General features: G+C 46.0%; 1 long non-coding RNA gene across 1 annotated transcript; it reads left to right on the top strand.

Annotated features, from left to right (window-relative positions):
- Positions 1-4,473: 4,473 nt before the first annotated feature.
- LOC141585363 (uncharacterized) lies at positions 4,474-22,656 on the top strand. Its single transcript, XR_012518779.1, has 3 exons — positions 4,474-4,690; positions 11,307-11,404; positions 16,464-22,656. It is a non-coding gene; the product is annotated as an uncharacterized LOC141585363 (long non-coding RNA).
- The last annotated feature ends 3,545 nt before the right edge of the window (positions 22,657-26,201 follow it).

Genomic DNA, 26,201 nt, shown 5'->3' with positions numbered 1-26,201 from the left:
GCAGAGGCGGGAAAATCACTTGAAGCCAGGAGATTGAGACCAGCCTGGGTAACACAGCGAGATCCCATCTTTGCAAAAAAATGAAAATAGACAAATAAACAAATAAATACATTGTGTACCCCTACTTCTCAAAATTCATATGTTCAAGTCCTAACCCCTAGTAGCTTAGAATGTGACTATGTTTGGAGATAAGGTAGTTACAGAGGTAATTAAGTTAAAATGAGGTCAGTAGGGAGGACCCTAATCCAATATGACTGCTGACCTTAGAGGAGGCAATCAGGACACAGACACACAGCAAGGGAGGACCTTGTGGAGACAAAGGGAGAAGCCGACATCTACAAGCTGAGAGAGGCCTCAGAAGAAAGGGGCCGGGTGTGGTGGTTCATTCTTATAATCCCAGCACTTTGGGAGGCCGAGGCAGGTGGATCACTTGAGGTCAGGAATTCGAGACCAACCTGGTCAACATGGTGAAACCCCGTCTCTGGCAAAAATATAAAAACTGGCTGGGCGCAGTGGCTCAAGCCTGTAATCCCAGCACTTTGGGAGTCCAAGGCCGGTGGATCACGATGTCAAGAGATCGAGACCACCCTGGTCAACATGGTGAAACCCCATCTCTACTAAAAATACAAAAAAATTAGTTGGGCATGGTGGCGTGTGCCTGTAATCCCAGCTACTCAGGAGGCTGAGGCAGGAGAATCGCCTGAACCCAGGAGGTGGAGGTTGTGGTGAGCCGAGATCGCGCCATTGCACTCCAGCCTGGGTAACAAGAGTGAAACTCCGCCTCAAAAAAAAAAAAAAAAAAAAAAATATATATATATATATATATATATATATATATATATATATATATAAATTAGCCAGGCATGGTGTCATGTGACTGTAATCCCAGCTACTTGGGAGGCTAAGGCAGGAGAATCACTTGAACCTGGAAGGTGGAGGCTGCAGTGAGCCTAGATCACGCCATTGCACTCCAGCCTGAGCAAGACTCCATCTCGAAAAAAAAAAGAGAAGGGACCAGTTCTGCGGGCTCCTTGATCTTAGACTTCCAGTCTCCAGAGTTTCGAGAGAGCGGACTCCCGTTGTTTAAACCCCCAGTCATGGTACCTTGTAATAGCAGTCCTGAAAGACTGACACAACCATCTTCCTTAAGGAGAACAGGAACAGGTGGAAGAGTCCTCAGAGACAGAAGTATCAGAGAGGTGGTGGGAGTCACAGAAGCAAAGTGCATTCCCTGGATGAGGGATGGATGCCTGTGTGAATCGCTAGGCGAGAGGTCAGTGAGGACTCCAGGCTGACAGAAAGCTGCTGGCTTTTGAAATCAGGAAGTTGCTGGTGACCTTTGGGAGGATGATGTCATTGGTGCAGTGGGGTGCAGGGAGTCAAGTGTATTAGGTCAGGGAGGGACACACACAACCGTCTGTAGTGGTGGTTCCTTACTTTCAAGAAGTTTCTGAGATGCGGTAGGATAGTAGCTTGAGGGGAGGGTGGAATCAAGGGAAGAATTTTGTTAGATTAGGGTATCCCTGAGTCAGTCTAGCTGGAGAAACGCCCTCAGAAAGGGAGCCCAGCCCTGGCCGGTGCTGACCAATGTACCTTTGTTAAATGACCCAGGAGCACCACACACAGTGTCTCACGCCTGTGATCCCAACTCTGGGAAGTCGAGGTGGGAGGATCGTTTGAGTCCAGGAGGTCAAGACCAGCCTGTGCAACACGACAAAACTCCCATCGCTACAAAAAATACAAAAATAATTAGCTGGGTGTTGTGAAACGTGCCTGTGGTCTCAGCTACTTGGGAGGCTAAGCTGGGAGGATTGATTGAACCCCAGCAGTTGAGGCTGCAGTGAGCCATGATCATGCCACTGCACTCCAGCTTGGACAACACAGTGTGACCCTGTCTCAAGAGAAAAAGAGCAAGAAGGACGACGGGAAGGGTGCAAGGCCCAGGTGGACAGCTAAACCCACAGCACTCGCTCAGTACAACATCTGGGGGAAAAGAAGGGCCCTTTGCGCTGCCTCCAGTTCTGGGGCAAGGGGGTCTAGCACTGGCTCTTTCTCCTTCTTTAGCTCCACAGTTTCCCATAAAGCTCCTGACTCCGAATTTCCTCTGATCTCAACCCCTCTGTAACTCCCCTTGGGGAATTTGGAGGGAGGGGTGGGACTGTCCTTATCCTCTCAGTTCCTAGCACTCTGGCTCCAGCATCTGTTAGGGGATTCACTGCAGCAGAGCAGAGGCAGCGCATTTTGAAGCCAGAAGTGAGAACCTCCTCCAGACCTGAGACAGGCAGGGCTCCTGCGCTCACAGAGGCTCAGAGATGCCCCCTGTGTTTCCCCTCCTCGGCAGAACCCTGAGCTCTTTCACTGCACTCCCAGGCCCAGGCTCCAGACTGCTGCCTTGTTTTCTTGGGAGACGGATGCTGAATCTCCCGACATCCTCAGCCTTAGCACCCTTCTCCTTGGCCAGTAGTTTTCAAACTTAAAGAAATGGCTAGGCCAGGCATGGTTACTCATGCCTGTAATCCTAGCACTTTGGGAGGCTGAGGCTGGAGGATCACTGGAGGTCAGAAGTTCAAGACCAGCCTGGCCAACATGGTGAAACTCTATCTTTACTAATAATACAAAAATTAGCTGGGTGTGGTGGTGCACGCCTGTAGTCCCAGCTACTTGGAAGGCTGAGGTGGGAGAATTACTTAAAACTGGGAGGTGGTGGAGGTTGCAGTGAGCTGAGATTGCGGCACTGCACTTCAGCCTGGGCAACAGAGTCAGACTTCATCTCAAAATAAAAGGGCCAGGCACAGTGGCAGATGCCTGTAATCCCAGCATTTTGGGAGTGGGTGATCACCTGAGGTCAGGAGTTCAAGACCAGCCTGGTCAACATGGTAAAACCCCGTCTCTACTAAAAGTACAAAAATTAGCTAGGCGTGGTGGCATGTGCCTGTGGTCCCAGCTACTCAAGAGGCTGAGGCAGGAGAATAGCTTGAACCCAGGAGGCGGAGGTCGCAGTGAGTTGAGATTGTGCTATGGCACTCTAGCCTGGGTGACAAGCGAAAACTCCATCTCATGAAAAAAAAAAAAGAAAGAAAGAAATGGCCAAACCCATCTTTCTTATGAATAATGCATTACAGAAATCCCTAAGATAGTGAATGGCTAAAGATGCATTTTATTAGTGCACATTCCCATTATAACGTCAAATGTATTGTACTCACGCATCATAAAGCCAAGCAAGGTGAATTATAGGCGTTTATAAATGGAAAACATAGAAATTGGTGTTATGGGAAACCACTGTAATACAATGGTCAGCTATAGAGCAGAATTTGCACCAGGTCTCTCTGCTTGTACATTATGTTCGGGTATACCAGAGGAAAGGCTATCAAATCAGCTTTGCAAATCACACTTGACAATCACCGTCATGAACACAGATCCAAAGATAGGGCCTGAAGCCTGATGGATTCTTCAAGGGAGTCAGTCGTCCTTCTCCCCATTTTGTTTATCAATTGTTGCTGAGAATGAATGGGTAGAATAATCATTGCGGGACTGATTTGTTAATAGGATTAGTCATCGCCACCAAAGGTCAGATTTCTGTGAAGAATGCAGTTGCAAAATGGAGTTGCTTTGTTTTTAAACTACAAAACCCACATCATAATCACATCAATGAAAAGGCAAACGTATTTCCCTCTGTATTCTTATCATGGGACAAGGATATATTTTCCAGACTGATCCTGCTTGCAATGAACCCAAATGGGGAAAATACTGAAAGTCCATCTGACCTTCAAAGGAAGGAAAAACAGCAGAAGTGCATCTCACTTAGTGTGACTGCATTCCTACGAGTTTCTCAGAGCTTGGCGAGGTTTCACATAAAGCGTAATCACAGTGGGAAGGTAAGAATACCACGTAATCAGATTGTTGAAATGTTGTAAGGGGAATGGGTGGGGGAATTTATGCGGTTTTAAAAATAGGAAGTTCTACCCTAGAGTGTATCATTTCTGAAGTGAAGGAAGTTCCGATAGGCTATTAGAAGAGCCTGCACCATAGCAATCGGATAATACGTTTTCAACACATTTCTACTTCATGATAGTAAACACATGGCTTTTCACTAAATCCTACAGTTTGGATGTAAAGTTAACTAAAATACACCTCAAGGTTGGCTGCTCTAAGATTTTGTTAAGCCAAAGAGAAACTCCTGTTTCGTTTTTGTGAAAGACAAGATTGGTTGCATATCAGGATTTTTTTCATTTAAAATGCAGGTTTTCCAATGTTTTAAACTCGGAGGAGGTGGAAGGGCAACACGGCAACGTTGGTTATTAAACGGGTACACCGGCATGGCTAGAATGATGCTGGAAACGGCTTATTAGGAAGAGAAACTCTCAAGGTCGTAAAAAGCACCGAGGTGCTCTCTGGCTTCGGGTGTCTTCTCACTGAGGTCATAGCGAAACAGTCAAATTCGCCTAAGAAGTTCAGCTGACGTGTGGAGAGACGCCCTGCACAAATGTCTGCTGCACTGCAGGCTGGTCACAGGGCCCGTCTCACCCGGGATGGCTCCAGTGTCTTCAGGTTCTAGAATCCTGCCGGGGAGTGGGAGAAGGCCGGAGTGGCCTGGTATCCGTGCAGGGGGAATCCTCACCTCAGAAGCTGTGAAGAAGCCTCTCAAAGCTGGAAAATCTCCTAGAACATGATACAGCCATTCCTTAGGAAGGTAAGTGGGGGCGGGAACAATACAGATCGCATCATCTCAACCCAATGTTCAAGGAAAAGAGAGGCTCATACCTTGCTTTTCCATTCAAAGCTAGCATGCTGCTGACTAAAGTTTGACCATTATACCTTGTCTGCTGTCACATCAGTGCTATCAAAAGTGGAGCTTGCAAAGGGTGGGGGGCGGTGATAAAGATCATGCATGGACTTTGGATAAAGACCACGGAGCCACACTGCCTGGTTTGAACCCTGATACCTATCCTCACTGGTTGTTGACTTGGGCAAGTCATTTCTCCTGTCTGTGTCTTGGTTTCCTCCTAAGTCATGAGAGGGTCCTTGTGAGTTATCACTTGCAAAGACTCCGAAAGAGGTCACTTGGAGAGCCTCCCGGGTCTCTGTGTAGTCCAGCCCAACACACATCCACGTATCTGGCACTGGCTGGCAGGGTTGGCAGGACCCTCCCAAAGGGTCCAGTTTGGTACCAGGCATGCCCACCCACACCTCTTGACATACCCTTCCATCTTCGTTTAAAATGCAGATTTTCCAACTTATAAAAACTCCCTTGATATTGAGAGGGGAATGACAACATAGCCCTGCTGGTCATCAGCAGCACAGGAAAGCAGGCAAGGGTGGAATGATGACGCAAGCCACTGGGGCCAGTCTCCCGGCTTGCTTTCTCCACCCCGTGATTCTGTTTTGAGGTCCCCGTACCTTCCTCCCTGCCCAGCTCTTCTCTCGGAGAGGTTCTCAAGAGCTGCTCTAAGGCCCCCTCCTGTCTCTCTTTTCTACCCCCATTAAGCTACTTCATGCAACCCATAGGGCCTACAGCCAACCACTCCAGTGCTCACACATTTCACCTGCAGCTCTGACCTCTGCTGAGCTCTAGGTGCAGAGTCAAGTCCACACTGCAAGTGTCCGTTAAGGTGCCTCAGAAGCACTACAAACCCAGGGAGTGAAAGTCCAGCTTATGCCTTTTGTACCCACATGTGGCCCTCTCCTGGGTCAGCCAGGGTCAAGGATCAACACAGCCGTTCATGCAGACCTGGTGAGCACCTGCTCTATCCTTCGCTTGTTCAGTGCCTCCACAAACCCCACCAGCTTGACCTCCAAAGCACCTTTCAAGCAAATCTCTCAACCGGGCAGAGACCAGCCTGGCCAACATGGTGAAACTCCATCTCTACTAAAAATTCAAAAATTAGCCAGGCATAGTGGCATGTGCCTGTAATCCCAGCTACTTGGGAGGCTGAGGCAGGAGAATTACTTGAACCCAAGAGGCAGAGGTTGCAGTGAGCTGAGATGGCGCTACTGCACTCCAGCCTGGGTGACAGACCAAGACTCCATCTAAAAAAACCAAACAATCCCAAAAACCCAAATAAATCTCTCAAATATCTGCGAATTGCTCTCCCTCTTCACCTGGGGTGACCCAGGCCCATTCTCTGGCTCAGCTGTTGCCTCTGACTTTTCTACCTATATGTTCAACATAAAATATAGTTGAGGACAGGGCTAACAAACACACTGCTAAATAATTCAAATTGTTTTAGATAATCTAAGTAGCATGAAGAAAAATACACCTGAGTAATTGATTGCAGAGTGACTGAGAGGGTGGCTGGGGAAGTCTCTGTGTGGAGATCATGCTGAGGATGGTGACGAAGGGGACTCCAGGCCTGCCTTAAATGCACAGGTCCTGAGATGGGAGCACCCTTGAAGGTTCAGTGGTCGGATGATTACATGCTGGAGATAAGGGGGTGAGTGGTAGGGGATATGGGGCTCACAAGGGCTGGCTCCTGTATGGTTCTGGAGGCCTTGGGGAGGAGTTCAAGTTTTATTCCAAATGCAATGGAAAGCCACTGATGACCTCTAAGCAGAGAAGTAATATAGTTTGATTATATTTCTTAAGAAATTATCTCTCTGAGCTGGGCCCGGTGGCTCACTCCTGTAATCCCAGCACTTTGGGAGGTCGAAGTGGGCGGATCACGAGGTCAGGAGATTACGACCATTCTGGCCAACGTGGTGAAACCCCGTCTGTACTAAAATACAAAAAATTAGCCAGGCGTGGTGGTGGGCACATGTAGTCCCAGCTACTCGGGAGGCTGAGGCCGGGAATCACTTGAACCCGGGAGGCGGAGGTTGCAGTGAGCTGAGATCACGCCACTGCACTCCAGCCTGGGTGACAGACCAAGACTCCTTCTCAAAAAAAAAAAAAAAAAAGAAAGAAAGAAAGAAAAATGATCTCTCCGGCGAGGCACAGTGGCTCACACCTGTGATCCCAACACTTTGCAAGGCTGAGGCCGGTGGATTGCTTGAGAGAAGTTCAAGATCAGCACGGACAACTTGGTGAAACCCAGTCTCTACCAAAAATACAAAAAAATTAGCCAGGTGTGGTAGGGTATGCCTGTAGTCCTAGCTACTCAGGATTACATTAGGTAGCTAGTCAGACCTGAGCAGGGCAGGAGAAGGCTCCCCTGAATGTCAGGTGATCATCAGGTGATGTTCAAGATTGTTAACTGTCTCCCTAAAACAATAACTGATCGTAGCCAGCTCCAGGGAAAGGCAGTCTCGCAGCAGTGAGGAAACACCTGAGACTGGTGATTAGCTGCTTCCTGATAAAATCTCAGGAGTTGATTAAGTGCGCTCAAGCATGCACATTAACTGGCATATGACCATCTGGGGACATTCGACTGGCATGGGAAGTGAACATTCGTGCAACTCCAGTAAACACACTGTGCATGTTTCCCTCCAAGTGCTGGCAGGCCACACTATACACCAGATAGCCCACTCCAAAGGAAGAACCAGGGAGAAGGAGCAACATATAAAACCCCAAGTCAAAGGTCAAAGAGCACACTTGATTTCTCAAGTCGCCTGCTTGGCCCTCCTCCAAATGTTACTTCCTTTCATTCCTGCTCAAAAGCTTTTTAATCAACTTTCATTCCTGCTCTAAAACTTGGGTCAGGCTTGCCTTCTGCCTTCTGCCTCCTTGGGTGAATTCTTTCTGCTGAGGAGGCAAGAACTGAGGTTGCTGCAGACCTGTAGGGATTTGCCGCCGGTAACAGGGATGCTGAGCGGGGAGGACCACTGGAGCCGGGGAAGTCAAGGCTGCAGTGAGCCATTATTGTATCACTGCACTGGAGGCAAGGCCTGGGTGACAGAGCGAGATGCTGCCTCAAAAACAAAAAAACAACAACAAAAATGTCTTCCCTTCTTTGTTCAGAATGTGTCTACTGAGAACTCACAGAGACGCCAGGTGGTAGGAGACTTGCTGGTGACACACAGCCATGTCAAACATAGACTAAACTCAAAGGAAGGATGCTTGCACTCTGCATGATTCTGCATTCAATAGAGTGTTTGGTACATACAGGCACTCAATTAATGTTTGTTCAGAAAATTCATGAATTATGACCCTGAAATCCAGCCTCTACCGAGGCTGATCTCCAAGGCCAGCTGGCCAGTGATTGCATGACTATCCACACAAACCCACAGGCCAGAAACTTAGAGATATCTTGACTTTCCTTTTCTCTGAGTGGCTTGTCATCAAATCCAGTTTGCTCTATCACCTAAGCGTCTCTCAAATCTGTTCCCCTGGTATTCCTAGGAGATAACAAGCTGAGCCTCTCCATGCCACGGCTAGGTGGCCACTCTCCGTGATCCCTAAATCCAGCTCTGTTGGTTTATAACCTGAAGACCATCTACACCTCCCTATGTCAGGGGCTAAGGTCTAGCGAACACATCCAGGTGTCTTGGACCTATGGCTTGTGCCTTTTCATACAGCACTCAGTTACATAACGTCTCTGGGTTTGCTTGAGCTTATTTGTAAAGTGGGTGTGATGCTAACCACCGGCTCTCCTTCATGTTGGGATAAAGTGGGTTGCCTTTCTTTGAGGGCCAGAAAACATCACACACACGGGTAAACGTGAAGGATGATTGTGAATGGGGCTGGGAGTCTAGCAGGCAGAAGGAGTCTCAGTCAAGGTGGAAAAACCAGCAGAGCTCGAGTGATTTTTTCTGCCTGACTGGAGCGCACTCACTCCTCCCCATTTCCTGCAGCCTTGCTGGTGAGCCTGGTGAGAGTCTCCACGCCCTGTGGAGACCCCCTGGCACAGCTGGAGCTGTGGCAGCGATGCTTCAGGCACCTGAACCTCAAAGGATCATCGTGTTACCTGCCTTTCATTCCCAGAGATATGATCTTTTGCCCTCAAATCCAAACTTGTCATCTCTACTCACAGGAGAGGTTAAGGTCTGCCTTGGAGCTGCTGACTCTGGGTTCATACAGAAAAAAAGTTCTGGGAAGAGGCATCCTGAAAGCACCCCAAATCCTGAGACCTCAGGCCCCACTTTGTTCACCCAACCAAGTGAGTGAGCGTCTGGACGGGTGAAAACATTCCAAGACGCAGATCGTGCTAGAGCCTTTCTCTTAGTACCCAGAATCTGATACGTGGAGAGTGAAGCTGCATTCCATGAAAAGGCTGTTAGTTTGGTGTGTGTGGCCGTGCTGCCCTCGACCCTGCCCCTGGCCGGCGTCAGCCCCCTCTGGAGTACGCTCTTCTCCTCCCCCACTCACCCTCTGCCCTGCGCTGGCATCCATGGAGTTTTGTTCACTTATTTTTCTTCTAGATTTTCAAAGGGCACAAGCTGTGCATCGTCTGACCTTCCTCTGAGTCACACATCCTAGCCCATTTGTGAACTGGAGCTCTTGGCTACACGTTACAGTTCTTGTCTAAACCACGGCACGTGGGGGCTGAGAGGGAATGCACATTTGGTCAGCGTCTGCTCAGTGTTTTCCAGCACTTGCACCTACCATGTCTCACTGACCCTCAGGCCCTGAGAACATAGTCCTCCCTTTTACACAGACGAGAAGCAGAACTTTACCACTGGGAGCTTGGGCAACATCCCTAGGGCAGCCCTGGGTTCAGATATGAGCTCACTTTCTCAGGGAAAAGATAGGCGAGTGATTTTGTTCATGAAGAATTTTGGCTTTTTAAAAATAGATACAGAGAGAGACGGCGTTTCACCAGACCAGGATGATCTCGATCTCTTGACCTCGTGATCCGCCCACCTCGGCCTCCCAAAGTGCTGGGATTACAGGCATGAGCCACCGTGCCCAACCTTTTTTTTTTTTTTTTTTTTCGTAGAGACAATCTCTCACTATGCTGTCCAGGCTGATCTCCTGGCCTCAAAGCGATCCTCCTACCTCAGCCTCCCAAACTGTGGGATTACAGGCACGGGGCACCACGCCCGTCTTTTTTGCTCTTGTTTAAAACACATAAGCTATTGAGATAAGATGGTTCAGTTAAGTTTTTTTGGCAACATTTTACCTCTCAGCTTCTACTATTTTCTACTTCCCTGGGCATGCCCTATTCCTTGTTCAAGAATTGTTAGGCTGAATCCTGTTTCAATAAGTTCTCTTATTATCTCTGATCCAGATTCTCTGTGGCCAGCTGCTGCAATCTCTAAGATAATGCAAACAGTACTTACTTCTGTTCTCAGTTGCTGATCTTTTTAAAAACTTTCTTCATAGAAACAAGAGTCGGTTTTCACAGGTGGGGAGCTGTGGCCTTTCTCGCCCGAGGCTCACATCTGCCGGCAGAAAGGCACACACAATGCCATGCAGAACTTGAGAGCCGGCGCCGTTCCAAGCAGCTCCATGAAGCGTTCGAGCACATTAGAAGTCCTGGGCACCAGCACACTGCCTCCCATGTGACACGCTCTTGCAGCTGGCTCTCTAGCAGCCCCACACTGGAAGCTACTCAAATGTCCATGAGCTGTAGGATGGATAAATGAATGGTGGCGTATTCACACGATGGAATACCAGCCACCAGAGAGAAGGAGCTGTCGCAGCTATAGGCAGCAATATGGATGAATGGCACAGACATAACATTGTGTGAAGGAAGCCAGATACAAAAGAGAACAGACTGCGTGATTCCACTTCCACAAAATACAAAACCAGGCAAAACTTATCTATGGTGTTAGAATATTGGTTACCTCTGGGGTCGGCAGTGACTGAAAAGGAGAATGAGGGGGCTTCTACGATGTTGGTTGTGTTCTGGTTAAATGGGGGTGTTTGGTTTGTGAAAATACATCGAGCTGGACACCTATGACATATGCATTTTTCTGTATGCCTATTATTATTTTGAGATGGAGTTTTGCTCTGTAGCCCAGGCTGGAGGGCAATGGTGAGATCTTGGCTCACTGCAATCATGCCCTCTGTATGTGTTTTAATGACCTCTTCTGATTTGTTTGTCACTCAAAACTGCTGCACCAATAAGCTACTCCTAGAGGATACTGAAAGATCCTTTCTTGCTTTTAAAAGAACTAACATGCTTAATCAAAAATTATTACAAATTGTGGAAGGAAATGGTACTGCAGGACTTCCATTTCTTTGTCTCCAGCAAAAATTGCATTTCCATAATTCAAGATCTAGTCACAAAGGCGTAAGCAAAACCTTGTGCCAGCAATCAGGCATGGAGCGAACGCTCTTTTGCCTTCCAAAGGTAAGTTCGATTAAGGAATAAAACTGTCATACAACATTCACAGGATAAAGTGTGGTTCCTGAGTCTAATATTTCAAAGATTTTTTTTTAATGCAAGATGAGATAAGTCACAGATGACCACCTGCTGTTTTCCTAGGGATTCCTTCATCTCGGAAGAAATGCTGATGCATTGTCACAGGTTGGCCATCGCTAAGAAATGGAGACATCAGAATGCTCCTGGACCAAGCCACCTCTGTGAGTTTTGTTTCATTTTTAATTTTCACTGAAAATAATAGACATGTATCTGGGCACCATGGCTCATGTCTGTAATCCCAGCACTTTGGGAGGCCAAGGCGGGCGGATCACAAGGTCAGGAGATTGAGACCATCCTGGCCAACATGGTGAAACCCGTCTCTACTAAAAATACAAAATATTAGCTGGGTGTGGTGGCCCACGCGTATAGTCCTAGCTACTATAGGCACGCGCCTATAGTCCAGGAGGCCGAGGCAGAAGTATCCCTTGAACCTGGGAGGCGAAGATTGCAGTGAGCCGAGATCGCACCACTGCACTCCAGCCTGGTGACAGAGTGAGACTCCGTCATCTCAAAAAACACAAAACCATACATTCTCCTAACATCAGCTAACCATCTCGTGTCAGGTCTCTGAAATGCAATACTTGAATGCTGCTGCAGTACTTTTCAGGTGACTAAGGAAAAATCAAAGCTTCCATTTTGTGGTTTTGAAGTATACAGTGTTACTGAAATATAGCTTTAATTCAAGACCTATAGGATGAGTCATTGCTATGGTCATTTCCAGCAAGTAATTTGAATTTCACCTTAACTCTCATACTGATGTCATATTTAATTGATATATTCTAATAATGTGCCTGCAAAATTTTCCCCAATACAACTCCAAGTCACAGTCATCTGCAATTCTTTAAGACGTTTTCTCTTTAGAGTCCACCCTTGAAGGCTGCTGGACACAGCTTACGTTAACAGGAGGCTCTTGCAGGAGCCAAGCTCAGTCTGCCTTTTGCTGCATTCAAGTCTCCAAGCTTGTGGTCCTGAGTTATGACCTGCCTTTAAAATAAGCCATCTCTGGCCAGGTGCGGTGGCTTAGGCCTGTAATCCCAGCACTTTGGGAGGCCACGGCAGGCAGATCACCTGAGGTCGGGAGTACAAGAACAGCCTGACCAATATGGAGAAACCCTGTTTCTATGAAAAATACAAAATTGGCTGGGCATGGTGGCCCATGCCTGTAATCCCAGCTACTTGGGAGGCTGAAAAGCAGGAGAATCACTTGAACCTGGGCAGTGGAGGTTGCGGTGAGCCGAGATCACGCCATTACACTCCAGCCTGGACAAAAAGAGCGAAACTTCATCGCAAAATAAAAATAAATATAAAAATAAACCATCTCTTTGGTGCTATGGTTTTTTTTTTTTTCATGGATCATAGGAAACAATGGTGCTATGTTAACCTCTCAAAAATGCATTCCTGTCAAAGCCATCATGTTTACTTTAAAAAGCACACGTCCTTGGCCCCTGTCAAACTCTGCTGTCAGCTTCAGGCTGGCTTTTGGAAGTATTTGATAAAGTGGCTGTTTCAGTGTTCATCATTAACTGCAGAGCTGAAGAAAGAAAGACCGTGAGCTCAGATCACCACATGCCTCAGTGAAACTTCTGAAGCCGTGACCAACCTGGAAATCTGATGATTAGCTTCAGGCACAGAGGGGAACAGAAACAAGAAGCTTGGGGAAAACTAATAACCGAAGCAAGTGAGAGGGGGCCCAGCTCTGTTTAATCGTTTCTAAGAAACAATACACACCTGGGTCCAGAGTCCAGGAGGCTTCCGTGTTATCTATTTCTATTTTTCTTTATTCTTTCCTTCTTTCTTTCTTTCTTTCTCTTTTCTTTCTTTCTCTTTCTTTCTTTCTTTTTCTTTCTTTCTTTCTCTTTCTTTCTTTCTCTTTCTTCCTTTCTTTCCTTTCCTTTCTTTCAAGATGGGGTTTCACCATGTTGGTCAGGCTGTTCTTGAACTCCTGACCTCGTGATCCACCCGCCTTGGTCTCCCAAAGTGCTGGGATTACAGGCATGAGCCACCACACCTGGCCTATTTTTTATTTTTTTATTTTTAAGACAGAGTCTCACTCTGTTGCCCAGGCTAGAGTGAAGTGGTGCCATCTCAGCTCACTGCAACCCCTGCCCTCCCAGGTTCAAGCAGTTCTCTGCCTCAGCTTCCCAAGTAGCTGGGATTACAGGCGCCTGCCTCCATGCCCAGCTAATTTTTGTATTTTTGGTAGAGATGGGGTTTTACATGTTGGCCAGGCTGGTCTTGAACTCCTGACCTCGTGATCTACCTGCCTCAGCCTCACAAAGTGCTGGAATTACAGGCATGAGCCACTGTGCCAAGCCTATTTATTTATTTATTTTGAGATAGAGTGTTGCTGTACCGCCCAGACTAGAGTACAGTGGTATGATGATAGCTCACTGCTGCCTTGATCTCTCACTTCGCTCTGACTCAGCCTCCCAGGCAGCTGGGACTGTAGGTATGTGCCGCCACATCCAGCTAATTTTTAAATTCTTTTTTTTTTTTTTTTTGTATTTTTCTGAGACAGCGTTTCGCTCTTGTTACCCAGGCTGGAGTGCAATGGTGCAATCTCGGCTCACTATAACCTTTGCCTCCTGGGTTCAAGCAATTCTCCTGCCTCAGCCTCCCAAGTAGCTGGGATTACAGGCATGTGCCACCATACCTGGCTAATTTTGTGTTTTTAGTACAGATGAGGTTTCTCCATGTTGGTGAGGCTGGTCTTGAACTCCTGACCTCAGGTGATCCACTCACCTCAGCCTCCCAAAGTGCTGGGATTACAGGCATGAACCACCCCACCCAGCCTAATTTTTAAATTTTTTAATAGAGACAAAGTCTCACTGTGTGTACCCAGGCTGGCCTCTAACCCCTGAGCTCAAGCAATCCTCCTGCCTCAGCATCCCAAAGTGCTAGGATTACAGGTGTGAGCCACTGCACCCAGTCTATCAGTCTATTTATTTCAAGATTTACTTTCTCTTTTTTTCATTTTTTATTTTTTATTTTTTTTTAAATACCATGATGGCCAGGCTGGTCTTGAACTCCTGACCTCAAGTGATCCACCCACCTCAGCCTCCCAAAGGGCTAGGATTACAGGCCTGAGCCACCGCGCCCGGCAAGATTTACTTTCTCTAAAAAAGAGAAATATAAACTCCTAGGTGTGTGTCCCAGTGCCTGAGCAGGTGCTTTCTGCCATTTCGAGAGGAAACAGCAAGTTGTGTCTGTGAAAGATGGGCCTGTCGGCAATGCCGTCTGTGTGGATGCTAGGGATGGTGGAGGCGGGGTCTGACTGTGCATGTGGGGGCCTAGGGCAGGTGGCACCTGTGCCACACCTGGGGGCCTGAGGTCCTTCCAACCTAAGCAGTTGGACGGACCGGAGTTGGAGAGGGCTCAGTGAGAGTGCTGACTGTGTTGTTGTTCTGCTGTTTTTAATGCATGGCTATAGCGTTTGCTCGTGACATCTCAAGTCAGGGGATGTGAATCTGGGATTCTCTCCCAGCCACTCTTGGCTCCCCATGGGGAATCCCTTCACATCTCATTAGACTTGCCTGCCGCCATCTGGATCAAGTCGACCTTGATCCCAATCGGGCGGGAGGGGGTAGGTGAGCAGAGGGAAGTGTGTGTTGCTGCTCTTTGCAAAGAAGCCAGCCTGCCTGTGTCCCAAGAGCAAAGAGGTGAAGAGCTGGGGCTTAAAGTGCAGCTGGCCTGAATTCCAAGCCCAGCTCTGCGGTTCACTGCATCATTTTGGGCAAGCTACTCAACCTCTCTGCATCCCAGTTTCCTTGCTCATGAAGTCAAGTTGCCAAAACTTACTTCAAGAGTTGCTGGGAGGTTTAAATGGGGGCGAGAGATGCAAACACTTAGCCAGAACCTGGCACTTGGTCAGGCTTCAGGAAATGTTGGCTTAAATAACTCCTTGATGCTGCCCGAGGTGCCCCCCTCAGGTTTGCACCTTCTTTACTGCTTCAGTGTTTTTTCTTTCTTTCTTTCTCTCTCTCTTGCTTTTTTTTTTTTTTTTTTTTTTTTTTTTTTGAGACAGAATTTTGCTTTTGTTGCCTAGGCTGGAGTGCAATGTCGCAATCTCAGTTCACTGCAACCTCCACCTCCTGGGTTCAAGCAATTCTCTTGCCTCAGCCTGCCAAGTAGCTGGGATTACAGGCATGCACCACCACACCCAGCTATTTTTTTTTTCCCTGTGTTTTTAGTAGAGACGGAGTTTCTCCATGTTGCTCAGGCTGGTCTCGAACTCCCAACCTCAGGTGATCCACCTGCCTTGGCCTCCCAAAGTGCTGAAACTCCAGGTGTGAGCCACTGTGCCCGGCCTGCTTCAGTGTTTTCTAATCATCAGATGTTGAGGTTGAAACGGGGTCTTGGCATCAGTCTAGCCTCCAACTCACCAGCTTTTGAACCTCCCTTTTCTGTGTTGCTGGCAGGTGGCCGTTTATCCCTGCTAGGACTCAGCTAGAAAAGGGGACCGCATCAAGTCACAACGCAACCCCTTTTTGCTGTCCCTCAGTTCTGGAAGGGTTTTCCTTGCACTAAAGTGAAATCTGCCTCTCTTACAACTTCTACACATAATTTTGAGTTTCAGCCTCTTTCCTCTCCTCTCTCTCTTCCACATGACAGCCTTTCAAAGTTTTGGAACAGCATTTTTTTCCTTTTATAGCTAATTGTTGTGTAAGCACTCTTTTTTTTTTTCTTTTGCCTCAAGTTAACTCTCCTGAAACTTAAGCATTGTTTTTTGTTTTTGTTTGTTTGTTTGTTTGTTTGAGACAGAGTCTTACTCTGTTGCCTAGGCTGGAGGGCAATAGCACAATCTCAGCTCATTGCAAACTCTGCCTCCCAGGTCTATGAGATTCTCCTGCCTCAGCCTACTGAATAGCTGGGATTATAGGCATCCACCACCACACTCAGCTAATATTTGTGTTTTTAGTAGAGACGGGGTTTTACCATGTTGGCCAGGCTGGTCTCAAACTCCTGACCTCAGGCGATCCACCTGCCTTGGCCTCCCAAAGTGATGGGATTACAGGCGTGAGCCACTGTGTCCAGCCTTTTTTTTTTTTTTTTTTCAGACATAGTCTTGCTTAGTTGCTCAGGCTGGAGTGCGGTGATGTGATCTCAGCTCACTGCAACCTCTGCCTCCCAGGTTCAAGCGATTCTTCTGCCTTAGCCTCCTGAGTAGTTGGGATTACAGGCGCATGCCACCACACCCAGCTAACTTTTGTATTTTTATAGGGACGGGGTTTCACCATGTTGGCCAGGCTCTCAAACTCGTGACCTCATGATCATCCCTCCTTGGCCTCCCAAAGTGCTGGGATTACAGGCGTGAGCCACCGCATCCGGCCTGGGAACAGTATGTCTATGGAAGATAGATCTGTGGCCATCTTTACCAACATATCAGGGAAGCAGAGTAGACCGATCCCGGGATCCAACTATACCTGAAACCACCAGAACTTCGACACCCCCCGTCCACAGGCGTCTCCACACTCTTTGTTGTTCTTGCTATCTGAAGCTAGTTTGAGTTGGTTTTTTTTTGGTCACTTGCAACCAAAGGAATTCTGATTTATCCAGACGGAAATGTCCCCCAACAAGACTCAAGGGACGTGGTATGTTCCTTGCTCACTCTGGAGTCTCTCTTATGGATATCCAGTGCTGCCATTGTTGGTATCGAGAAGGGCTTTTCATTCTTAGCACCCCTTGAACTTCAGAGACAGGGGAAGAATCTGGATTTTTTTCTTTCCAACTACTGAAATGGACTAATTTGGGTCAGGGTGTATTTCAACCAAATGTGAAATACGAAACACAAGCAACAACCCACAAATCCTGTTTGCTGACCAGGCCAGAGTGAGAAAAACAGAAGTCAAGGGATGGAGCTGTCATATGGGTAGAGCGACACCCACCAAAAGTTGCAGCAGAGCACAGAAGTTCAGTCTCCTCTCTCTGGCTCTGACCAATAAATAGGTTTTCTGCAGAACTGAAACTTGCAAGATTTGCTCAGGGGAGAGACCTGGTTTCCTTTTATTTCATAAAAGGAAACTTATTTTAAAAATATAGAGTGAAATGTATAACCAAACTCCCGTAAGAATCTAAGACACATACACTCACTGTGTTAGTTTGCAAAGACTGCCATGCAGACTGGGGGTTTAAAAAACAGCAATTTATTTTCTTATGGTTCTGGTGGAGGCTGGAAGTTCAAGAACAACCTGTGGGCAGGGCTGGTTTCTTCTCAGGCTTCTCTCCTTGGCTCATAGTTGGTCTCCTTCTCCTAAGTCTTCACCTGGCTTTCCTGTGTGTGTGCATCTGTGGCCTCATGTCCTCTTCTTGTAAGGATGGCAGTCATTTTGGATTAGGGCCCTCCCTAATGGACTCATTTAACCTTGATTACCTTCTCAAAGACCTGCCTCCAAATGCAGTCACATTCTGAGTTACTGTGGGCGAGAGCTTCAACATACAAATTTTGGAGGGACCCAATTCAGCCCATAAAACTCACCAATAATAAACTTTTGGATGCTCCAGCCAACTGTCAATTGCACAATGTTTAGGAAATTTAGAACGCTTGGTAGCCTTCATTTCTCTTAGAAATTGGATCAACAGGCTCTATCAATCTTGGAGAACACGATTGCTTCATCAGAGCGGATAAAAACAGAGGCAGGTAAGGAATACCTGCAAGTCTGCTGAGAGAAAGAGGAAAGCCAATTCCCCTAACAGAAGGGGCTCACCGTGACAAAGAACTCAGTGGAATCCTATACCTTACCCTTTCCCAGACTGATTACTCATGCTCCTTGGGCCTGGGGTTGGATAAGGGGCTCAGAGGTTCACCTGGGCTACTCTTCCTTCTTAAAGGGTCCTCTCCAGGGAGCTCAGTGAGTTCTGTTCTAGGCACATTTACATTTGAAAGGCACTGGGGTGAAAGAATGAGGAAAGAAAAGGGACAGTTCCTGTCTTTGATCTTTTGAAACAACTTGAAGATTTGGCAAATTGCCCAGATAAAAAATAGATAATTAAATCATATACAACATCAACATATGTTGCATATAACACAAGAGGTTATTTTTACTTGAAAAACTGCAATTTGAAATTGGAGTGAAGGACAACTGAAATATTTCAAAAGTGCCAAAGGAGGAATCCATTTAAAGTAATCCTATATTGGATCTTTATCTTTTAAGTCGATCCTACTGCCACTATTTTGTTGGTGAAAGACATTCTGATTTTCGTGTTAAACAACATAGCCCAGAGGAGCCATTGGAGAAGAAAAAAACCACCCATTCCACTCTTGGAGATTCTTGGGGGAGGGCCAAAGTCCCTTCTAGAGGTGGCTTCACCCTTTTCCCAGGAACAGTCCAGTTTCAGGAAGAGGGAACAGGCAGCAGGCTATCTGGACATGTCAGGCATGGATTAGCTCTTGGCTGGGCACTGCCAGAATGTGGGAATGCAGGGAGGAGATGGTCTAAGGACCCCACAGCCTCAGGTTAGGAAGGAGGGGCACAGGCTCTTAATTGGCATGAGTGTCAGCTCAGTGCAAAGGGCTGTCCCAATCTGGAAACCTGAAAGCTGTCATCTCACAGATGAAGGGAAGAGAAGTTTTACACGCCTCTTGATGCAGTCGTGTGTAAGATGATGGGATGGGGCTAACTGGCTCTTGCCTCCTTCCAAATCCAGGAGCTCCCTTTCCCACCTTGGGAACTTTGCATTTGCTGTATCCTGTGCTTGAAACCTGTTTTCCTCATAATTCCAGTGACTTACTCATTTTCATCATTCACATCTCAACTCAAACGCCACACATCGGTAGAGAGGCTTCCCCCATTCCCCATTCTAATCCCCACTGTCTCTGTCCCAGGGATTCTCCAAGTGTGGTACCCAGACCACCAGCAGCAGCCTCACTTGAAACCCATTAGAAATGCAAATTCAGACCCAGGCAGTGGCTCATGCCTGTAATCCCAGCACTTTGGGAGGTCTGGGTGGAGGGATTGCTGGAGACCAGCCTAGCTAGTATGGTGGAAAAAAAATTAGCCAGGCCTGGTGGAAGCACCTGTAGTGCGAGCTACTTGGGAGGCTGAGGAGGAAGGATTGTTTGAGCCCAGGAGGTGGAGGCTGCAGTTAGCCGAGACTGTGCCATTGCACTTCAGTCTGTCTCCAGGAAAAAAAAACAAAAGAAAGAAATGCAAATTCCCTGGCCCTACTCCAGACCTAATGGACCAGAAGCCCCAAGGGTGGGGCCCAGCTGCCCAAGTTTCAGGACCACTGTTTTGTACCATTCCTTGAAATTTTCCCTCCATATCTCCTATCACTCTCAGAAATTACCTGACCCCCCAAAAAAAAAAAACCTGTTGGCCAAGCGCAGTGGCTCATACCTGTAATTCCAGCACTTTGGGAGGCCAAGGTGGGTTAGGACACACTGAGGTTAGGAGTTCGAGAACAACCTGGCCAACATGGTGAAACCGTGACTTTACGAAAAATACAAAAATTAGCCAGTAATCCTGAGGGAGGAGACCCTTAATCACCCTTAAGCATCTAAGAGCATCCGCCCTCCCCCCACCACGTTGACTTCCACACTGCATTTAATAGGAAAAGTAAAGCCTGGCAGACCAGGTGCCATCTTTAATCACCCTCCTATAGATCATAGGCATGGTGTGGAGGAATCTTTCTGGAAGGCATTGTTTTTACTTAAACAAGATCAAACCCCCACCTAAGTCACTCTACCCCATGCCTACTCCACGGTCCAAGACTCTTTCACATGTAATGTCTAGAGTTGTAAGCCTTTCAAAGGGCAGGGCTCAAGCTTGGCTGTCAGGCAACTATGCTACCTTGCTCCCAGACGAGTAAGTCATCCCTTCCTTCTCAGTTCGGTGTTTGAGAGGTGTGTTTTGCCACCTTTCCTGCTTCAATTCCAGCACATCTGTAATCCCAGCTACTTGGGAGGCTGACGCAGGAGAATCGCTTGAAGCTGAGAGGCGGAGGTTGCAGCAGACATAGCGCCACTGCACGGCAGCCTGGGCAACAAAAGTGAAATTCCATCTCAAAAAAAAAAAAAAAAAAACCAGAAAACTGTCACATTATATTAGTCAGGCATGGTGGTGGGTGCCTGTAGTCACAGCTACTCAGAAGGCGAAAGCACGAGAATCACCTGAGTGTGAGAGGCGGGGGTTGCAATGAGCCAAGATTGTGGCACTGCATTCCAGCCTGGGTAACAGAGCAAGACTCCATCTCAAAAAAACCAAAATGGTCACATTATAACTGTACATGTTTATGGGATACAATTTGATATTTACCTAGCCCTATATGTTGTACAATGATCAAGTCAGGGTAGTCAGCATATTCATCACCTCATGCATTTCTCATTTCTTTGTCATGAGAACATTTGAAAACCTCTCTTTTAGCTATAGGGTGGTATACAATACCTTACAATTAACCATAGTCAGTCCCCCCAGACTCATGACCACTGTTCTATACTCTGCTTCTATGAGATCACCTTTATTTTTTAATTCCACATATGAGTGAGATCATGTGGTATTTGTCTTTCTGTATCTGGCTTATTTCACTTAACACAGTGCCCTCCATGTACAGCCATGTTGTCACAAATGACAGGATTTCATTCTTTTTTATGACAGTAGAATTTTGTCATGCTTAATTTCCACATTTTCCTTACCATTCATCTGTTGATGGACACTTAGGTTGATTTCATATCTAGGCTATTGCAAATGATACTGCAGTAAAGATGGGAGTGCAGAGATCTCTTCAACATACTCATTTCCTTTTTTTTTTTTTTAGACGGAGTCTGGCTCTGTCAGCCAGGCTGGAGTACAGTGGTGTGATCTCAGCTTACCACAACCTCTGCCTTCTGGGTTCAAGTGATTCTCCTGCCTCAGCCTCCTGAGTAGCTGGGATTACAGGTGTGTTCCACCATGCCTGGCTAATTTTTTGTATTTTTAGTAAAGACGGGGTTTCACCATGTTGGTCAGGCTGGTCTCAAACTCCTGACCTCAAGTGATCCACCTGCTTTGGCTTTACATTATAGGCCTGAGCCACTGTGCCTGGCTCTTTGGATATATATCCAGCAGTGAGAGAGTTAGATCATACTATACTGCTATTTTTATTTTGGGGGGAACCCCTATGCTGATTTCCACAATAGCTGTACTAATTTACATTCTTATCAACAGTGTGCAGGTGTTCCCTTTTCTTCACATCCTCACCAACACTTGTTTTCCTTTGTCATTTTGATAAGAGCCATTCTGATTGGAAGGAGGTGGTATCTCATTGTGGTTTTGATTTGCATTTCTCTGACATTTAGTGATGTTGAGCATTTCTTCATGTAACTGTTGTATTTCTTTTAAGAAATATCTATTAAGGTTTTTCCTGCCCATTTTTAAATCGGGGTGTTTGTTTTATTGCTGTTGAGTTGCTTAAATTCCTTATATATTTCTGAATAATAACCCCTTGTCAGATGGTTTGCAGACATTTTCTTCCAAATCTATAAGAGAGGTTTCTCTTCACTTTGTTAATTGTTTCCTTTGTTATGCAAAAGGTTTTAAATTTCATGTGGTACTATTTGTCTATTTTTGCTTTTATTACCTTTGCTTCTGGGTTCTTATTTTAAAAATCCTTGCTAGCTTAGTGTTGAGAAGTGATTCCCAGTGTTTTCTTCTAGCAGTCTTATAGTTTCAGGTTTTACTTTTAAGTCTTCAATACATTTTGAGTTAATTTTTGTATATGGTGAGAGATAGGGGTCTAATTTCATTCTTCCGCATGTAGATATTCAATTTATTTTATTTTATTTTATTTATTTTATTTTTGAGACGGTCTCACTCTATTGCCTAGGCTGGAGTGCAGTGGCACAATCTTGGCTCACTGCAACCTCCACCTCCCAGATTCAAGTCATTCTCCTGCCTCACCCTCTCTAGAATATTCAATTTATTAAAGAGACAATCTTTTCTTCAATGTGTGCTCTTGGTATCTTTGTCAAAAATCAGTTGGCTGTAGGTGCCTGAATTTATTTCTAGGCTCTCTATTCTGTTCCATTGCTTTATGTGTCTGTTTTTAGGCCAGTACCATGTTGTTCTGGTTACTTCAGCTTTGTAGTATGTTTTAAAATACTTCAGCTTTGCAGTATGTTACTTTAGCTTTGTAGTATGTGATGCCTCCAACTTTGTTCATTTTGCTAAGAATTGCCTTGCCCTTTTGGGGTCTTTTGTGGTTCCATATGAATTTTCGAATTTTTTTTTCTATTTCTGTGAAGAATGTCTTTGGTATTTTGAGAGGGAGTGCATTAAATCTGTGGCTATCTTTGGGTAGTATGGTCATTTTCACAATATTAATTCTTCTAATCTATGAACACAACATATCTTTTCATTTATTTGTGTCTTCTAAAATTTTTCTCTTTAACGCTTTGTGGTTTTTAGTGTAGAGATATTACCTTCTTGGTTAAGTTTATTCCTAGGTATCTCTTTTTTTTTTTTTTTTTTTTTTTTTTTTGGTAGCTGCTGTAAATGGAATTGTTTTCTTCTTTTTTAGAGAGTTCGCTATTAGTGTATACAAACACTGCCAATTTTTATATGTTGATTTTGTATTCTTCAGCTTTACTGAGTTCATTTATTAGTTCTAAGTGTGTGTGTGTGCGTGTAGTCTTCAGAGTTTTCCACATATAAGATGATGTCATCTGCAAACAGAGCAATTATCTAACTTATTTGTTCATTCCTTGCCCACCTCCCCTTGCTAGAATTAGTCTCATAATGAGGGAGGAAATCTCTTTTGCCTCGATGCTATAAACCCTGAACAGTGCCTGGCATGTAGTGAGGACTCAATAAATACTGGCTGAATAAACGAATGAATGATCTGATGGAAAGACAAGATGAGGGGAACCTCTGGGGTTGGACTGTCTGGGTTGAACTCTGACTCCGGTTCTTGCCAATTGTGTGACCAGGTTATCTGAGCTTCCTAAGACTGTTACTTCCTTTGTAAAATGGGGTAGAGATATGATCTGTCTTAAGGTTGCTGGGAGATAAAATGAGGTAATCATTATTAGCTAGTTTCCTCTTCCTTAAGGTAAACAGAGCAAAGGGAGCTCCCTGAGGAATGAGGGATGAGAAGGAATTTTTTATTTTTTATTTTTATTTTTATTTTTATTTTTTTTGAGGCAGAGTTTCGCTCTTGTTACCCAGGCTGGAGTGCAGTGGGGCGATCTCAGCTCACCGCAACCTCCGCCTCCTAGGTTCAGGCAATTCTCCTGCCTCAGCCTCCTGAGTAGCTGGGATTACAGGCATGAGCCACCATGCCCAGCTGATTTTTTGTATTTTTAGTAGAGACGGGGTTTCACCATGTTGACCAGGATGGTCTTGATCTCTTGACTTTGTGATCCACCCACCTCGGCCTCCCAAAGCGCTGGGATTACAGGCTTGAGCCACCGTGCCCAGCCAGAGAAGGAATTTGAATAGGCAAATGAAGCCATTTGTAGGCAATGGGAAAGGATAATTGGAGGGTGAAAGTGTGTTCACAGGAGCTCCGGGACAGATGGATACAAAGAAGTAGAATATTTGGTAAAGGAAACCTGATGAATTTGGAGAAAGTACCAACACTCAGAAACCTGGAGTTCTGAGGATCAGAAATGAGATCCTGAAGCGAGACAGGAGGCCCTGGAGAGTTCTGAAGGGTGCACTACCCCAAAGCCGTCAATACCTCCCATGTGAATTTCTCCCCTCCTGAACAGGCATGAGGTTCTGTCTTTTCCTCCTTGGATTATTTGCCATTTAGAGCAGTAAACAGACTGGTCCCTACTTCCCTCTGAGTGAGCTTTCTCACTTAAAAGGAGAGGTTTCAGCTCAGAGCTGACTTCATTTAAAGATGCCATTAAAACTGTTATTCTCCATGGCAACTAGAGGAAGAGATGAGTTGGAGAGCTTTGCCCAAATCCCCAGGTTTCTCCGTATCTTCAAATTTGTCTTAATTACTGAAGAAAAGTGGCATGACATAGCACCTCGCTCTTCTTTCTGAATTCCAAGGCCCAGTGCAGTATGTTGTAGCAAATACTGTGGTAATGTGTCCTAACTTTTTTTTTTTCTGAGATAAAGTCTCACTCTGTCGCCCAGGCTGGAGGGTAATGGTGTGATCTCGGCTCATTGCAACCTCCTCCTCCTGGGTTTAAGTTATTCTCCTGCCTCAGCCTCCCAAGTAGCTGGGATTACAGAAGCATGCCACCACGCCCAGCTAATTTGTTTAATTTTAGTAGAGATAGGGTTTCACCATGTTGGCCAGGCTGGTCTCAACCTCCTGACTTTGTGATCCACCCACCTTGGCCTCCCAAAGTGCTGAGATTACAGGAGTGAGCCACTGCACCTGGCCTACGGGTCCTAATTTAATAACATTCTGCAGAACATAAAAATACGGACATCCAAAGAGAGAATTTAAGCAGTGACTGATTACTAAAGATGTCTTTCTTTCTTTTTATTCAGAAAGATTTGAAGCAGCATGCCTTTAAATAGTTAGGCTTCCCTGACCTGTACATTTAAAATGCATTTAATGTTTAATATTTATTTATTTATTTATTTGAGATGGAGTTTTGCTTTTGTTGCCCAGGCTGGAGTGCAATGGTGTGATGTCTGTTCACTGCAACCTCCACTTCCCGGGTTCAAGTGATTTTCCTGACTCAGCCTCCTAAGTAGCCAGGATTATAGGCATGTGCCACCATGCCAGACTAATTTTGTATTTTTAGTAGAGATGGGGTTTCTCCATGTTGGTCAGGCTGGCCTTGAACTCCCAGACCTAAGGTGATCTGCCTGTCTCAGCCTCCCAAAGTGCTGGGATTACAGGTGTGAGCCACCGTGCCCAGCCTAAAATGTATTTTATTAAAGCTCAACTTAGGCAGAATTATTAGGGGATGGTACATGTATCAAATGTTGCATACAGTGGGAGGTTCAGTAGATACAGCCTTAACGTATTTATGCTGGAGCTTGCAAAACTTTTTGTGTGAAAAGTCAGACCTTGGAGATGACCTTTATCAGTAGGCTATAAATAAGTCTCACAAGCTTAGCGTTCCAATCATGGAACACTAGGCATAAATGGGTTTTAATTGAGGCTTGGTGGGAGGATTCTGAGTGTTTCCATGGCAACAGAAGGAGGGGCTCCCTTCTGCTGCCTGAGTTCCTTGACAATCCCAGCATTCTCTAGGGTTGGAGTTTTTGGTGATGAAGTCAGTCAGGACTAGCTTGTCTCTGGGTACAAACCCTATCGTCTGTTGAATCCAAAATGCCAGCCTGTGAGGTTTGTATATGAGGTCTACTGGGCTAGGCATGGTGGTTAACACTTGTGAGCCAGAATCCTAGAATTTGGAAGGCCGAGGTGGGTGGAACACCTGAGGTCAGGAGTTCAAGACCAGCCTGCCCAACATGGTGAAACCCCATCTCTAATAAAAATACAAAAATTAGCCAGGCATGGTGGTATGTGACTGTAGTCCCAGCTACTTGGGAGGCTGAGGCAGAAGGTTCACTTGAACTGGGGAGATGGAGGTTGCAATAAGCCAGGATGGTGCCACTGCACTCCAGCCTGGTGACAGAGTGAGACTCTGTCTAAAACAAAACAAAACAAAACAAAAAACATATACAGTAAACTCTTCCCCGGTCATCTGTGATGTTTTCCTGGATGCAGGCTTAACAGTGTGGGTAATATCATGGTTTAGTATAAGAACCACGCTGTTCAGAATGCAGATAGCAAACTGTTTCGGAGAAGATCCATGATGGTGAAACTTGCTGTCTGAAGGCCAGAGATTGACAGGATCTTGTTCTTTCTGCTCTGGTCAGTGGGGTCAGTGACAGCCATCTCTACCTGCCTGCTGTAATTCCAGCCTCTAAGCAACTGCTCACATCACAGCCCTGTGCTGTGGTGGCAGCCCAGTCAGAACAGGGCTGTTTCTGCCACGAGGTATTCTTGGCTCAGTGCTCAGGGCTTGTGACCCTTCAAGGACCCAAGACAATATTTCAGACCTGG

Source organism: Saimiri boliviensis, chromosome 1, assembly GCF_048565385.1.
Source record: "Saimiri boliviensis isolate mSaiBol1 chromosome 1, mSaiBol1.pri, whole genome shotgun sequence".
Lineage (NCBI taxonomy): Eukaryota > Metazoa > Chordata > Mammalia > Primates > Cebidae > Saimiri > Saimiri boliviensis.
Note: the sequence above shows the minus strand (reverse complement) of the source record. Positions and strands in the feature narration are given on the sequence as shown.